This window comes from Stenella coeruleoalba (genome assembly GCF_951394435.1).
Source record: "Stenella coeruleoalba genome assembly, chromosome: 2".
Taxonomy (NCBI): Eukaryota; Metazoa; Chordata; class Mammalia; order Artiodactyla; family Delphinidae; genus Stenella; species Stenella coeruleoalba.
The window spans coordinates 28,198,969-28,212,822 of record NC_137147.1 but is presented as its reverse complement, the minus strand read 5'-3'; the positions used below and the strand labels follow the sequence as shown (position 1 = coordinate 28,212,822).

The 13,854-nt window shown below is 47.4% G+C and overlaps 1 protein-coding gene across 3 annotated transcripts in view; it reads right to left on the bottom strand.

Annotated features, from left to right (window-relative positions):
* Positions 1–8,858, bottom strand: part of MIDEAS (mitotic deacetylase associated SANT domain protein) — a 67,514-nt gene extending 58,656 nt beyond the window's left edge. For 2 of the 3 annotated variants that reach the window (XM_079909009.1, XM_079909006.1), the window contains exon 1: positions 8,110–8,807. The gene's annotated coding sequence lies outside the window, so the exon portion shown is untranslated. The other variant, XM_079909007.1, reaches the window with a different exon arrangement.
* Positions 8,859–13,854: the final 4,996 nt, after the last annotated feature.

The window sequence follows — 13,854 nt, the reverse complement described above, 5'->3', positions numbered from 1 at the left end:
CTGCTGTGGCCAGGTTTCTTTTTCTCCATAACTGGGAATTCAGATCCTAAATGCCAGCTGGGGAGGTCAGCACAGGCTCCTTGGAGGAAATCCTGAGCCTTTCCCCACCTCTAGTGCAAGTGGAAGTGGGGATCGGGGAGTGGATTTGGCTCCTAAGTTGTCCCAAAGCACATGCTACTGGGAGGCCACAGAGGAAGTAGACACAGACTCATGAGGTAGATTCCTTGCAGGCCCCTTACAATGGCCTGCAATAGGGAGGCTGGGGAAGGGAAGCAGGGGAAGGGGAGAGAAGGAGAGCGGATGTGGAGGGCTAGGGCCTTAGAGCAGAGAAAAGTGTCTGCTCCACATGGCACTGCCCTCGCCCAGCCCCACAGCAATGACAGGTCACCCCAAGCATAAGTCCTTCCTCTGCAATCCTGCAGTTAAAACCCACTCCATGGATCTCTCCGTTGCACCCTGCTCACCTGTTCAAAGAGCCTTTTTTGCTTAACGTCCTATGGTCATTTCCTAACGTATAAACCCTCCATCTATTCAGGGGTGAGCATGGGCTAAGAGCCCTGAGCCTGCTGCCTGCTGCCTGCGGAATATCACAGTATAAGTATCTCGGCATGCTGAGTGAGACTGTAGTATTTGAACACACACATATTTCATACTACAGAGCCCCCAAATTCAAGACACTTCATCTGCTGCTTGACCTTGGAAACTGCAACTTCTTCCAGAACTAGAGGAACAGCCTAAGATGAATTTAAGTATCAAGAGCCAGTATGTCTGCCGCCTACCTGGTGCCCTCCTAAGGGACTTTCAAGGTTAATCTTGATTATATTCTTATTTTTCACTTTACACACTGACTTTAGAACCTGACCGCCAGAAAATGCAACTCCACCAAATTCCGTTCTTAAGTGACTAATCCACCCTGAGTCTGTTTTTCCCTCTGACAACAACCTATCTCAGAAGCTGACTGTCAGCCTCCTGGAGAGAAGGGGCAAGTGGGACCCTGCTTTGCACCCCTTGTTGTGCCACATGCAGTGCTGAGAGCACTGCAGCTGTTCTGTAAATGCCCAGTGAGGACAGTCAGCCTTGCGTTAACTGGCTGCCCAAGGGGTGCTAAGTCTGTGTTCCTGGGCCTTCTAGCATCCCTCTTCTTAAAGGCCTCACTCCAACCCTGGTTTTTGGTTTTGTTTTTTGTCAAGTTTCTTCTTTTTAAATCTTTGTGTACTGCCTTAAGGAAACTAAAGAGATGGAATTGTAAACAAAATCCTTGGTTTACAAATAGGCTGGAACTGATGATTATGATGACTAAGATGATCGATGCAAGATGGTGAAAAGAAATGGAATGTGGGGTTTGTGCCTGACTCTTCCATTCTGCAGCTGTGTGACCTTAGAGAAGTCAATTATCATCTCTGACTCTTAGTTAAAAGTGAGTTACTGTAGGTTCCCTTCCCAGATTTAAATTCTCTGAGATGCTGTTACTGCAGTTACTATAAAACAGAGGCGGGGGACTTCCCTGGTGGCACAGTGGTTAAGAATCCACCTGCCAATGCAGGGGACACGAGTTCGATCCCTGGTCCAGGAAGATCCCACATGCCGCGAAGCAACTAAGGCCGTGCACCACAACTACTGAAGCCCGCGCGCCTAGAGCCCGTGCTCCTCAACAAGAGAGGCCACTGCAGTGAGAAGCCTGCGCAACCGCAACTAGAGAAAAACCCGTGCAGCAACAAAAACCCAATGCAGCCAGAAAAATCCAATAAAAAACAAAAAGAGAGGCGGGATGATAGTAGTCCCTAAGGTCCTAAAAGTCATAGAAGGTTCTACAGTTCTAAAAATTGATTATTTTGTGAAACAGCAGATTCTATTGGTTTATTAAGTGCAGTTTATGCATAATTTTTCAGTAAGTTTTCTAGGTAAATCCCAGCTTCACCCCTTTTATGTTCATCAAGAATTTTCAATTAAAAGTGAATTCAACATATTGACTGCAACATTGTATGTAATAGCAAAAGACTGGGAACAGCCCAAACGTTCTGCGGTAGTAGACTAGTTAAATAATTGATGGCATTTTCATACAGTGGAATACAATTTAGTCAATGGAAAAAATGAGGTGGCTCTACGAGCACTGATACAGAATAACTTCCAAGACACATTAAAAATGAAAAACACAGAATGCAGAATGCTGTGTAGAGTATGCCAGCATTTGTTTATAGATTCATACTTTCTTCTATGTGCAAAAGCTACATCTGGAAGCATAGCTGAAAAATGACAAATTGTAGTTGCCTAAGATAGGGACACTGACAGAATGAAGAAATAGGGAACAATAGAGGATGGAAAATTTATTTTTTCAAAGGATTATGTTATCAAATTTATCAGTATTTTCTTATAAGTTCTGTTTTGTCTCTTTCTTAAGAAGGTCTTCCTTCCCTCAAGGTTAAAATACACACTTATTTTTCTAATTCCATTACATTTTTATACGTATGTATATATCTGTATAGTAATCTATTGTCTATATTGAAATTATTTTTGAGACTTACTTTACACTGTATAACTTACATCTTTTGAATTTTGAACTACAGGTATGTATTACCTGTTTTTTAAAAATTGAAGTATAGTTGATTTATAGTATTTTATTAATTTCAGGTGTATAGCATACTGATTCAGTATTTTTACAGATTATACTCCATTAAGTTATTACAAGATAACAGCTATAGTTCCCTGCGCTATATAATATATCCCTGTTGCTTATCTATCTCATACATAGTGGTTTATATCTCTTAATCCCATACCCCTAACTTGTCCCCCTCACTTTTCTCTCCCCTTTGGTAGCCACTAGTTTGTTTTCTATATCTGTGAGTCTGTTTTTGTTTTGCATATACCTTCATTTGTATTATTTTTCATATTCCATATATAAGTGGTATCATACAGTATTTGTTTTTCTCTGCCAGAGTTATTTCACTGGGCATAATATTCTCTAGGTCCATCCATGTTGCTGCAAATGGCAGAATTTCATTCTTTTTTATGGCTGAGTAATATTCCATTGTATGCATATACCACATCTTTATCCATTCATTTGTTGATGGGCAATTGGGTTGCATATTACCTTTCTGAGAAGAAAACTGGGGAAAAAAGAATCTACCAGATTTTATTTTAAAAAAATCTTTTTTAAGGAATTTAGTGTATAGGGTGCATTTTATGGCATGTGAATTGTATCTCAATTAAAAAAGAAAGAATCTAGCTTATATGGCAAGGTTGAGATTACTAGCATGAGAACTGGGTGGAGACAACAGAATCCTCCTAGTTAAACCTGATGCTAGGGTTTAGCAAGGATCTCCCCAAGACTCAGTTTTATAGTTTAGCCTAGTTTTATAAGTCAGTACCTATTTGGGCAAATCAAAGCTATGGTCAACCAGGAAGCATCTCTTTGCCTTCCTCACAAGTGTGTCTGACAGTTGGCCCTACCTCCTTCTATCAGTCTGGTTCCCTTTGAGGATGCTCTCCCCAAAGAGCCAGTGCTCAGGCTTAGGACATCCTGGGGCAGATCAACTAGGCCCAAATCAAGACAAGGAGGAGCCAGTGCTGAAGCTGGACAGACACTGTCTAGCAACCAGGGGGAAGAGGTGCTGGAAAAGAAGCTGAACAAGAGGTACAAAGCTAGGAGGCACCAGAGAGAGGCCAACAGGCAGAAGGAGGCAGGGCTGGGTGAATGTTCAGAATAAAGACTGGGAACCAATTGGGATATATGTATACGTATAGCTGACTCACTTCGTGATACAGCAGAAACTAAACTCCAATAAAGATGTTAATAAATAAATAACCCCCCCGCCCCCGCCAAAAAAAAAGACTGGGAATCATGGCCCTTGGCGCTTGGCTTGGGTGTGTGCCTATGCACAGCCAACAGTATCTGAAGGCCACTGCATCTGCTGCATCTTCCTCATCATCACCATCATCCCCATCATCCAACATTCACCAGGAACCCCAGGGCTGGGAATACAAAGATGTATAAAACAAGGACTTCCAGTTTAGTTGAAAAGTGGTAACACTGATCCACCCAAAAGCACATTTAAGAAGCTAAAGGAAGGGTATGATCGGAGCTATGGTCCAAAGGAGAAGCTGAAAATCCTTTAGACCAAGTTTCAAGGATTCTTCATCAGGGGCCCCCAGTGGATGTTACTGGAGTTCCAGGGAGAGGCCCACAGGGTGGAACAGGGGACATTCTTAAGGAGGGCAACATGAATAGGGCTAAAAAGGAGAGCAAGACTGAGCCAAGTAGGAGAGAGGAAAGACGAGGCGTTCCAGACTTCCGGGGAAGCATGAAAGGTAGGAATGCTTGCCACAAGCAGTGTGGACAAACACACAGAGTGGGTCACCAGGTCAGAGCAAAGGGCTAGGGCAGGAGAGCAGTGGACGCCAGACCCCTGTGTGGGAGGCCCTGACTGCCATCCTAGAAGTTTGATCCTTACTGTGCAGACAGTGGGGAGCCACTGAAGGTTGCTGAGCAGGAGGCTGACCCTTGCAAACAGGCATTTTAAGTGAGATTACAGAGGAGCCCTTTATCCCAGGCTTTTTCAAAGACCTGTGTGTATTTCAAGTGGCACTTGAGAGAGAAAGTCGTAAAGCACTGCCCTGTGTCATGTAGACAAAGAAAAAAAAGGTTGAAGGGTCTCACAAAGAGATGCTTCAGTGAGAATGAGAAATGAAGGGGGGCTCATTTTAAAGAAGGAAACAAATTTGCAGGACAGAACTGCCGGGCATCTGGAAAACTGCAGCACTTTCTTCAGAGTCTGGAATGCCCTCTTTTGGCTGGAGGTGTTCTGCCTCCTTTTTTGGAGGTTAGTTGTGATGTCAAAACATGGAATTGCGGTGTAGGGAGGCAGCTGGGAGGAGGTAGACGAACAGAAATATAAATACTGGGCCCGGAGAGCATAAAAGGCCTCCATACTAAGACCATCCCCTTGCAGAGGACTTTGCCATCTGCCTCTCTCAGTGGAGCCTCGGAGTTTTTGTCAAAGTTGCTGGGAGCTTCCTAACTACCCAAATAGTTTCTCCTCTTAAAACAATAAAATGATTTTTAAAAATCGGTCACATTTTGATTCAGAGCTTTTTCAATATTGTTCCTACTTGTGCACAGCGAGGCAGTTGGCAGGGCTACTCTGGGGCCATGAACTGGGCAGTAACTTTAGGCCATAAATCAGCATTTATGTAAGGTGGAAGAGGAAGTCAGGATTAAATTTCCGGTCTTAAACTGGGCTGGGTACAACTGCAGGGCAAGCTCTGTGAATACAGAGGCAAAGCTGAGCAAGCCAAGGGAAGGGCATGCATGAGTTATGCACAAAAATCAACCAGGCTGAACTGATGACATGGACGGGCAACTGCTCCAGGTGGCTCCACAATTCTGGGGGGCGGGGGGTGGGGTCTGAGTCCTTCCTTCTTTGGCCTTTGCTAGGGGTCCCTCTCCCCTGCTCTCCTGCCCACACTCCCTGGGGCCTTTGGGCACTTTTAGTCTCTGCACGGTCTACATGAACACAAAGGATTGCAAACTCAAAGCTGTCTTTCCGCTGGAGTCAGAAGGGAATGCTCCCGTCCCCGCCCCTCTAGACTAGTTCTGGGTACCAGTAGGCTCTTACTAAAGCAGCCATGGTCAGGTGATACAGCTGACCAGGACCTTGACAGTCAAGTTCACTGAAAACCCAAATGTACCCAAAACAAGGGGTTGTGCAACTCATGGGAACTCCTACTTCTGTGGTGTTTTTGCTCTAACCCTCATTCCCCTGTGGCAACTGTGTCTGAAGTCCCAGACTTTCCAGAAACGTCCTGATTTCACATGCTTTTCCTTGAGTCTCTGGAAGCACATAGGTGTCTGCCAGGGAATATGCCCTAATGTTTTGGTTTGACAAATGGTCACTGTGCCCGTGACACGCAGCTGGCATGAGGTTGCAAAACAGCATTTTCCCACCAGGTGAAACTCAGTTACTAGGCTGGGGAGAAGGCCAGGCATGGGGAAGCTCTGGTGTGCCAGGCCATCGGTACCTGCTGCCGAGTCACACAGACCCCTTAGCAGGGCTGAGTGCTACCCCGGCAGAGTCTCTACCTAGGGCAGGGAGAGAGGGGGCTGAGATTTGGCATGTGGGAAGAATGACCTAGCATGCATCCTGTACATGTTTTTGACTGTGTTTTAAACCCCTCTACTACAGTTAGCCACCTCTGAGGCCCTCAAGGAGAACCTGTTTGCCTTCTTTCCACACTTGAAGGCTTAGCTCCCTTCCTGCAGCACAGCAGTTCAGGAGGTGTGAGGACACCCACCCTGGTCTGTGCAGCAGGCCTTGCTCAGGAAGGGGGTGGGGGAGTTCCTCTGGAGAAAATGAACATGAGTCACTCCTCTGCCTCCCCCCCCACCCCCACCCCCTCGGACCCTCGCCCCCGACACTGGCACAGACACACAGCCTAAAGCCCCAGCACTCTTCCCTTTGCCCAGAACACAATGAAGGAATTAGGACCCACCCACTAAGTTTCTGCAGCTGACACTTCAAGGCTCAAAGTCTAGCTCACCAGCACAGTCACACGTCTGACGTGTCCTCTTTGCAACCAGGCCCCAATCCAGCTGCCATGCAATTTTGCTAATTCAAACTGCTTTCCCGTTTAGGGATGTTGATAGCCATCTCCCATCTCCTTTTCCTGCTGACATCATCCCACATTTTCTACAGGCACAAATAAGGGTACAGTTCCTGGGGTAGTTTTCAGGCTGCCAGAGGTGGAAGTGAAAAGATCCTGCCCTCCCGGGTCCACTTCACTTCTCTGGCGTTTGGCAAATTGTCCGAGTTTTAGGGATAAACGAGGAAATAAATCACCTAGCTAAGGTGAAAGGCCAAAAAGAACTTGGTGACTGCAGCTCTGACCCAGATCTGTCCTGGGCATCTGCAATGCAAATCTGCATTTTGTTCTCTGCCCCCGAGGTCTTGCACAATAGCCTGTGTATAAACATCCACGCCAACAATGCCTGACTGTGCAATCACGCTGTAATCACAGGCCGCCAGGAAGCTGCCGCTAGGAACTGCACCATTCAACTTCTAGACATCCCATGTCAAAGGAGTCTTCACGGCACGGACGTACATTCCTGCACACACCAACGCGTCCCCGCCGCCGCAGCTGCTGCTACAGTTGAAGACTCCAAGCCAGGGAACTAGGGCGCCACCCGCCCGACCCGCCAGTCCCAAGTTACTATGCAGGGATGTCATAAGCTTCTCAGCTGTTCTTAAAAAAAAAAAAAAAAAAAGGCCTGCTCCACGAGGCTACCGAGGGCGGCGGGAACCACCATCAAAGTTCCCAAGCACATTCCTGCAGCCCTAGCAGTTTTCGAAAACAGAGAAGAGTGAGATGCCTCAAAGAGTCCACTGGAAGCGGGTTTTGGAGTTTTATATAGAAAACACTCACATATGTAGGTGGGTGCGCTGACAGCTTTTATGGCTAAATTGCAAAGTGTTAGGCCTTAGTGATTACTGTCAGGCTCGGGACGTAGTGTGGGAGGAGAAAGGGTGGGGGAGTCAGAGGGGTTTGTTCAAAGGGGGCTTCGGGGCAATTCTGGTTTTGCATTTTGGAAATGCGTAGGGTTGTTTTCCCAAACTTCCGAGTTGCTCTGCTCTTCGTCATTGTCAGGCCAAGCTAAGAAAAAGGGGGTGAAAGTTCCTTTAACTTCCTTCCTGCGACCTCGGCGAGGGCTACGAAGAGGAAGAGCACGCTTCCTTGGGAAGCACCGGGCGGGAACTGGGGGACCGCTGCGCCCAGCCTGTCGCGCTGGGGAGCGCCGGGTGGAGGACTAGCCTCGGACGCAGGACACGGGAGGCCCCTTCCCTGCACCCCTCCTCTAGCCAACGGCGCCCGGAGCGGCCCGACTGCAGCCCTGGCTGGTTTAAGTCCCGCGGCAAACCGGCGACCACAGGGGCGCAGCCCGGGGCCCGGATCCCGGCCGCCGAGCTCCCTCCCTGCAGCGCCCCTCGCACGCAAGCCCAGCGCAGCCGGCCCTACCCGTCCCGCCACATCCCCGCCCGCGCGGCCAAGCCCCTGCCCCGAACGTTTCCGGGCGTCGGCGCCCCGGCTGCGGAGGGGCTGCCGAGCTCCGCGGCTTACCTGCGCGCTGGATCCCGGGGCCGCTCGGAGGGGCGCGGGGCGCAGGCGAGCAAGGCCCGCAGACTCAAACTTTGTTGCTCTCGGGACGGCGCAGTCGTCACTTCCTCGCTGAACGGGTGGCGCGGCCCGGGCCGTGACCCAGCAGCTCGCGCGGTGGCGCGCCGGGCCCTGCAGCCGCCCGCGCCCCCGGCTCTGCGCGCCCTCGGCTGCCGGGGGAAGCGGGCTGCAGTCCGCCGAGCCTGCACCCCTCTGGGGGAGGCTCGCTCCAGCAGGGTGGTTTCCGCGCCGAAGAAGTGCGGTCGAGGCTGCTCTCAGGCTGGATCTGGAAGATGGTGTTGGGGTTCAGGGACCCAGAGCTGGGGTTACGGGGAAAACAAAGGATGGGGAAGGAGAAAAGTTTTTCAGTTTGGTGTTGCTGCTAGAAGGTCCTGTTGGAAAGCACAGTGCTCTGTGTTTGTTTTTGCTTTGTTTTTGTTTTTTTTTTTTTTCCCCACCAAATAATGCCTAAGCTGGGCCTTAAAAGGGTCTCTTCTTCCCACATTCCCTCAAAAGATCTGCACACTTGTCCTTCGTCATTTCCACTAATTATAAGGGAACAGGACGTTCAGCGTTTATGACTTCAGGGGGCTATTTCAGCGCCCAAGTTGGGGCTGAAAAATAGTTTCTGTTCTAATCCTCCCCCGCGATTTCCACCTCCTCCTTTACAGTCAACTCACAGGTCTCTTTGGGGCCTGATGCATTCCGTATTTCGTCACGGACCAAAAGTGACTTGGAGGGTAGGGTGGAGTCCTGACAAAAGGAGCCTCAGGCAGTAGTAATTCTGAAATTTATCATTGCCCAAAATAAATTCGCTCACCCTATTCAAAACTACAAAAACAAAAAGCCATCTTTTTGGTTCCTGATAAATAGCAACAAAGTAGTTAAACAGCGGTCTTTCGGGAAGAATTCCTGATCCGGTAAAGCTGGAAAGAAAATGGGTTAGCCTTTGCTGTGGTTGAGGAAAAAAAAAAAAAAAGACATTTGAAACTGCAGTGGAGGGCTTTCCTAATAGTAACGTTAGCTTCATTGCAGCTTGTTGTGAAAACAGGGACCCTTTCAAAGGTGGTTCAAAAGCATCAGTTAGGGCTCCACAATTTTCCCTTTTTCCCCAAATACTGCTTCTACAAGCACATTGGCCAGATCACAGAATCTTCCATTCTAATGCTTCATCTTTTTACTAAAGCACAGGAAACCGCAGAGTTGAGTGAAGGCTTTGTCCAGAAAGGTGGATGTAAAATTGATAGAAAGTAACATCTGAGAAATGATCCCCGGGTCTGTGTTAATACCTAATGGGAAACCACAAACGCAGACTTACCCAGGAGTATGAAGATAGAAGCTCTCCTAGCAACATGAAATCCCCCACATTGCAGCCCTTCATGCACAATTATGATTTCTACCGAGACATTATTAATGGCACATTATAAATACAAAATGTATCAGGTAAGAAAAATAACGTTCTGAGAAATAAGTGCATTATTATACTCTCAATAATTATAATTCTCTGAAATTTTTATGACATCACACTATTGTGGGCTGGTGGTGGAGGGATTGTCCATTTCAATTTTGAAATAGAAGTAATTCCTTAATGCATTCCGCTTAAGGCAAGCAACGCCATAATCAAGAGGAGTAGAGAGAATATACTTCTAAAAACAATCATGTGATACTCCATATTTGCTAGGACAAGAGCAGAATATTTCTTTGTTCACTACCGTGATTCTGAATTCTCAGTCACAATTTCATGAATATTCAGTATTTCTGCGTGCCCAGGAATAATTAGCAGACGATGTAAATGTTTGAAAGCCTGATATTTATGTATGCACAGACACACATTGCTTTTTCTCTATGTGGGGTGGCATTTGCTGGAGTTCCACAAAGTGTAGAACCTGTGTTAGGCACACTTGAAGACAGCCCCCAGCTAATAGTGATCCCCTTCCTCCTGGTATTCATGCCCTATATAATTGCCTCTTTTTGAGTGTGGGCTGGACTAATTGACTCAATTCTAACAAATAGCATATGGCAGAAGTCATTTGATGTCACTGCTGAGATTAGGTTATAAAAAACCTAATGTGGCTTCCATCTTGGGTGCTCTATTTCTTTCTTGCTCTTTCTTGGATCACTCACTGTAGGGGAAGCTACCTGCCATGTCCTAAGGCAGCCCTGTAGACTGGGATCGAGACCTGCCAACAACCACGTGAGTTAGCTTGGAAAGGCATACCTCCCCCTTCCCCCATGCCAAACAAGGCTTCCGATGAGACCGCCAACCCCAGCCAACAGCTGCCTCATGAGAGCCCTGGTAGCAGAGGCATCCAGCTAAGCTGCCTGGATTCCTGACCCAAAGAAACTGTAAGATGATAAATATTTGTTGTCTCAAGCTGCTATGTTTTGGAGTAATGTGTTACACAGGCATCGATAACTAATGCACAGGAAAAAGAGAAGGAAGTCATTGTGGACCCGATGACAACCCCACACAGACTTCCTGCTCCCTCACCTGGAAAGCAGAACATGGAGAAAGAGGCAGGGATGTGGACCAGATCTAAGAGTAACATGTAAATCCTAAGAACAGAAGACCCAGCCCTTACCCCTTCTGCAGAATAAGTGTCATCCTTGAATTTAAACTAGGTCAGAGGGTGTGTGTTGCTGCTCGGTCCGTGGCAGCCCTGGTATTGGATGCCATCAACCTGATAGTATGTGCAGATGTCTTTGTGTCACAAGGATTGACATCTGTCCAGGTACCCTCTTCCTCCCCCTCAGGGCATCTGCCCTGATCCCCAAGGCTCTGGCACAACCAGTGACTGTGGAGTCAGGCCCTAGTCCTGGAAGGGGAGCTTGAAAGACGGGACTTCAACCCTGGCAGCCAGAAGGGATAGGTGATTTCAGTGAGAGTCCAAATGTAGGCTTGTGGTCCTACAATCGAAGAGCAAGCTGTGAACTATCTCTGATAAGAATCACCTCCACACTGCTTGCAGGGCTACAAGAACATTCTGTCCACGTGGTGGTTATCTTTCTCTCAGCATCATTTCCTCTCTGACTGGAGCTAATTATTTACTTTAAAAACACAAAGTTTTAGGAAGCAGGAAAGATATTATACTCCTTCATCCCTTACCAGGACAGGCATGTACTTATGGCTGCCCCCCATGTCCACCTCCCCTCAGCCAATCCCATAGAAGCTGGCAACTGTAGAGCCCATTTCTGTTTTCCCTCCAGAGACGCTAGGCTCTGATTTTTCTCATGTACAGTGGCTGCAGCTGCTGTGTTGCCATGCCGTCATCTGGTTGCTATGACTTATGAGGTTGTGGATATGCCAGAACGTGAATCTATTAATTTAACAGGAACTGGGCTCAGCACATATATTCCTTGTTAGGTCATTTGCTTTGCTACCTAAACCACATCCAGTGTGTTCGGCAATGGGAACGTTTCCTAGAGTCTGGCTTTGCAAAAATGCTAAATGCCCTGAATTTTGAGTCTGCACAGTTTTATATTATTAAATTACTATGGGGGACATAAGGCATTCTAGCAGGGGTGTGCAAAGAGATTAGCTCAGGGGAAAAAATTAAGGGAAGGGAAATAGTCAAAGTCTCTGGTCTTCATTCTCTACACATTGAGGCCCTTTCTGCAGGAGGTGTCTGTCTTAACTTCTGTAGAAATCCTGTCCTGAGCCCAGGCTCCTCATTGACAAGTCTGAGCTCTGGAACACCGGAACTAGGTGATGTGTGCCACGATAAGAGAAACGACTGTCCTCTTCTGTGGTGCACGTAAGCAGGCATTTTTCATTCAGCCCTTCAATTAACACTTACTGAATGTCTACTAGTGGGTGTGCTAGCGATGCAAAGATGAAAAGTACAAAGTCTGTCCCTAGTGGGAGAGAAAGACACATAAATTACAATGCAACATGAGAAGTATTATAATCGAGTTTTGCCCTCAGGCACTATGAGCTTCCAGAGAAGGAAGCAAATAGGTCTGTTTGGAGAGGGGCATTATGGGTCACCACCAGTGTTTCTCTTTAAAAAAAATTTAAAATGGTCAGATGCATTGCATTAAGTAATAATAAGTATTGTTTTGTGTAGCTTTTGTTTCAGTTGTGTATAATATATGTGTATATTTGTATGGGGTCATAGTGTAAAACATACTTCCTACATGCAGGCAAAGAAGTGTGAAAATTCTGGGTTTAGAGAGTAATAACTAACTACCATACACTGACGGCCTATGATGGGCCAGGCCTCAAGGTGTCCCACTGGAGAGTTGAAGAGACAAGCCATGACTTAAGACAGTTTCCAGATCCTTCTGAATTCTCCTTCTTTAGTAAATCAAGGCCAAGCCTAAAGGACCAGCTCCTTGAATCCTCTCTGAACAGAGCAGAGGCCTTCCACCCAGGCCAGCTAGGCCAGCTTTAAGGCAGTGAAAGAGTAGCCACCCCCTTTCTGGCCTGCCGGATGGTGGGAGGGGAAAGAGGAGAGAGAAGAGGGTCAGAAACGCATCATGCTTTTTCCTCCGCTCCAGGTCTCGGATGGAAGCAGGAAAGGCGCATTACCTAATGAGTGCACTGCAAACACGAGGTGGAGGTGCAGTTCTCACCCAGTTCCCCACTGGAATTCTGGGATGAAGCTGCCTCCAAAGTGGTTTTATGCCAAAAAGAGGGCAGCCGCGTCAAAGTGAACCTGGTGGTCAAGCTGCGTAGGCAGAGCGAGTCCCTGAGGCTTAGCGCTCCTGAGTCCCCATGGTTTCCACGTGGCATGACTATCGCATTTAGAGCCAACAGCCTGCTGTAGGACTGCCCTGGTGAGGCAAGGTGACCCTGCAGCAAGCTCAGGGGAGTCAGGAGTCTGCACTAGTGAGAACACAGGGGAAAATGAGCACCAAGCTGCAAAGGGGAGAAGCCTGTGCTGGGAGGTGGCTCTGCTGAAGAATCCACAAGTTCACGTGCCATAACCGGTACCAGCGGGGGCCTGCACAGCCAGCAGAAACCGAGAGGATGAGGCAGCTTGGTATGGTGGTGAGGAACAAGGATTCTGGGCTGCCCACACACTGCCTGGCTTCAAGTCCCATCTCTGCCACATACTACCTGTGTGACCTTGGACAAGTTACTTAGCCTTTTTTTCCCCCAGTTTCCTTATCTGTAAAATGAGGATAATTGTATGTACTTGATAAGGTTGTTATAAGAATTAAACTAGTTTGTAAAGCTCTTATATATGTGTTCCTTAAGTGTCAGTTAAATCAGGAAATCACTCACCAACCAAAAGGATTCTATATGGATATCATACGACTCCAAGACCCCCAAATTGGACTTTTAGTAAAAATATCCCCAACCGGGCTTCCCTGATGGCGCAGTGGTTGAGAGTCTGCCTTCCGATGCAAGGGACACAGGTTTGTGCCCCGGTCCAGGAGGATCCAACATGCCGCGGAGCGGCTGGGCCCGTGAGCCATGGCCGCTGAGCCTGTGCGTCCGGAGCCTGTGCTCCGCAACGGGAGAGGCCACAACAGTGAGAGGCCCGTGTACCGCAAAAAAAAAAAAAAAAAAAAAAAAAAAATCCCCCCAACCATCAGATCATGGGGAAAGTTGGATCAGCTATAAACTGTACATTTAAGATATGGTGTAAGTTAAAATGTTTGGCTCCTCTACATAGTTTGGCTTGGAAGATAGACATTGAGCAGCTCTTTTTTTTTTTTTAATATTTATTTATTTATTGGCTGCATTAGGTCTTAGTTGCG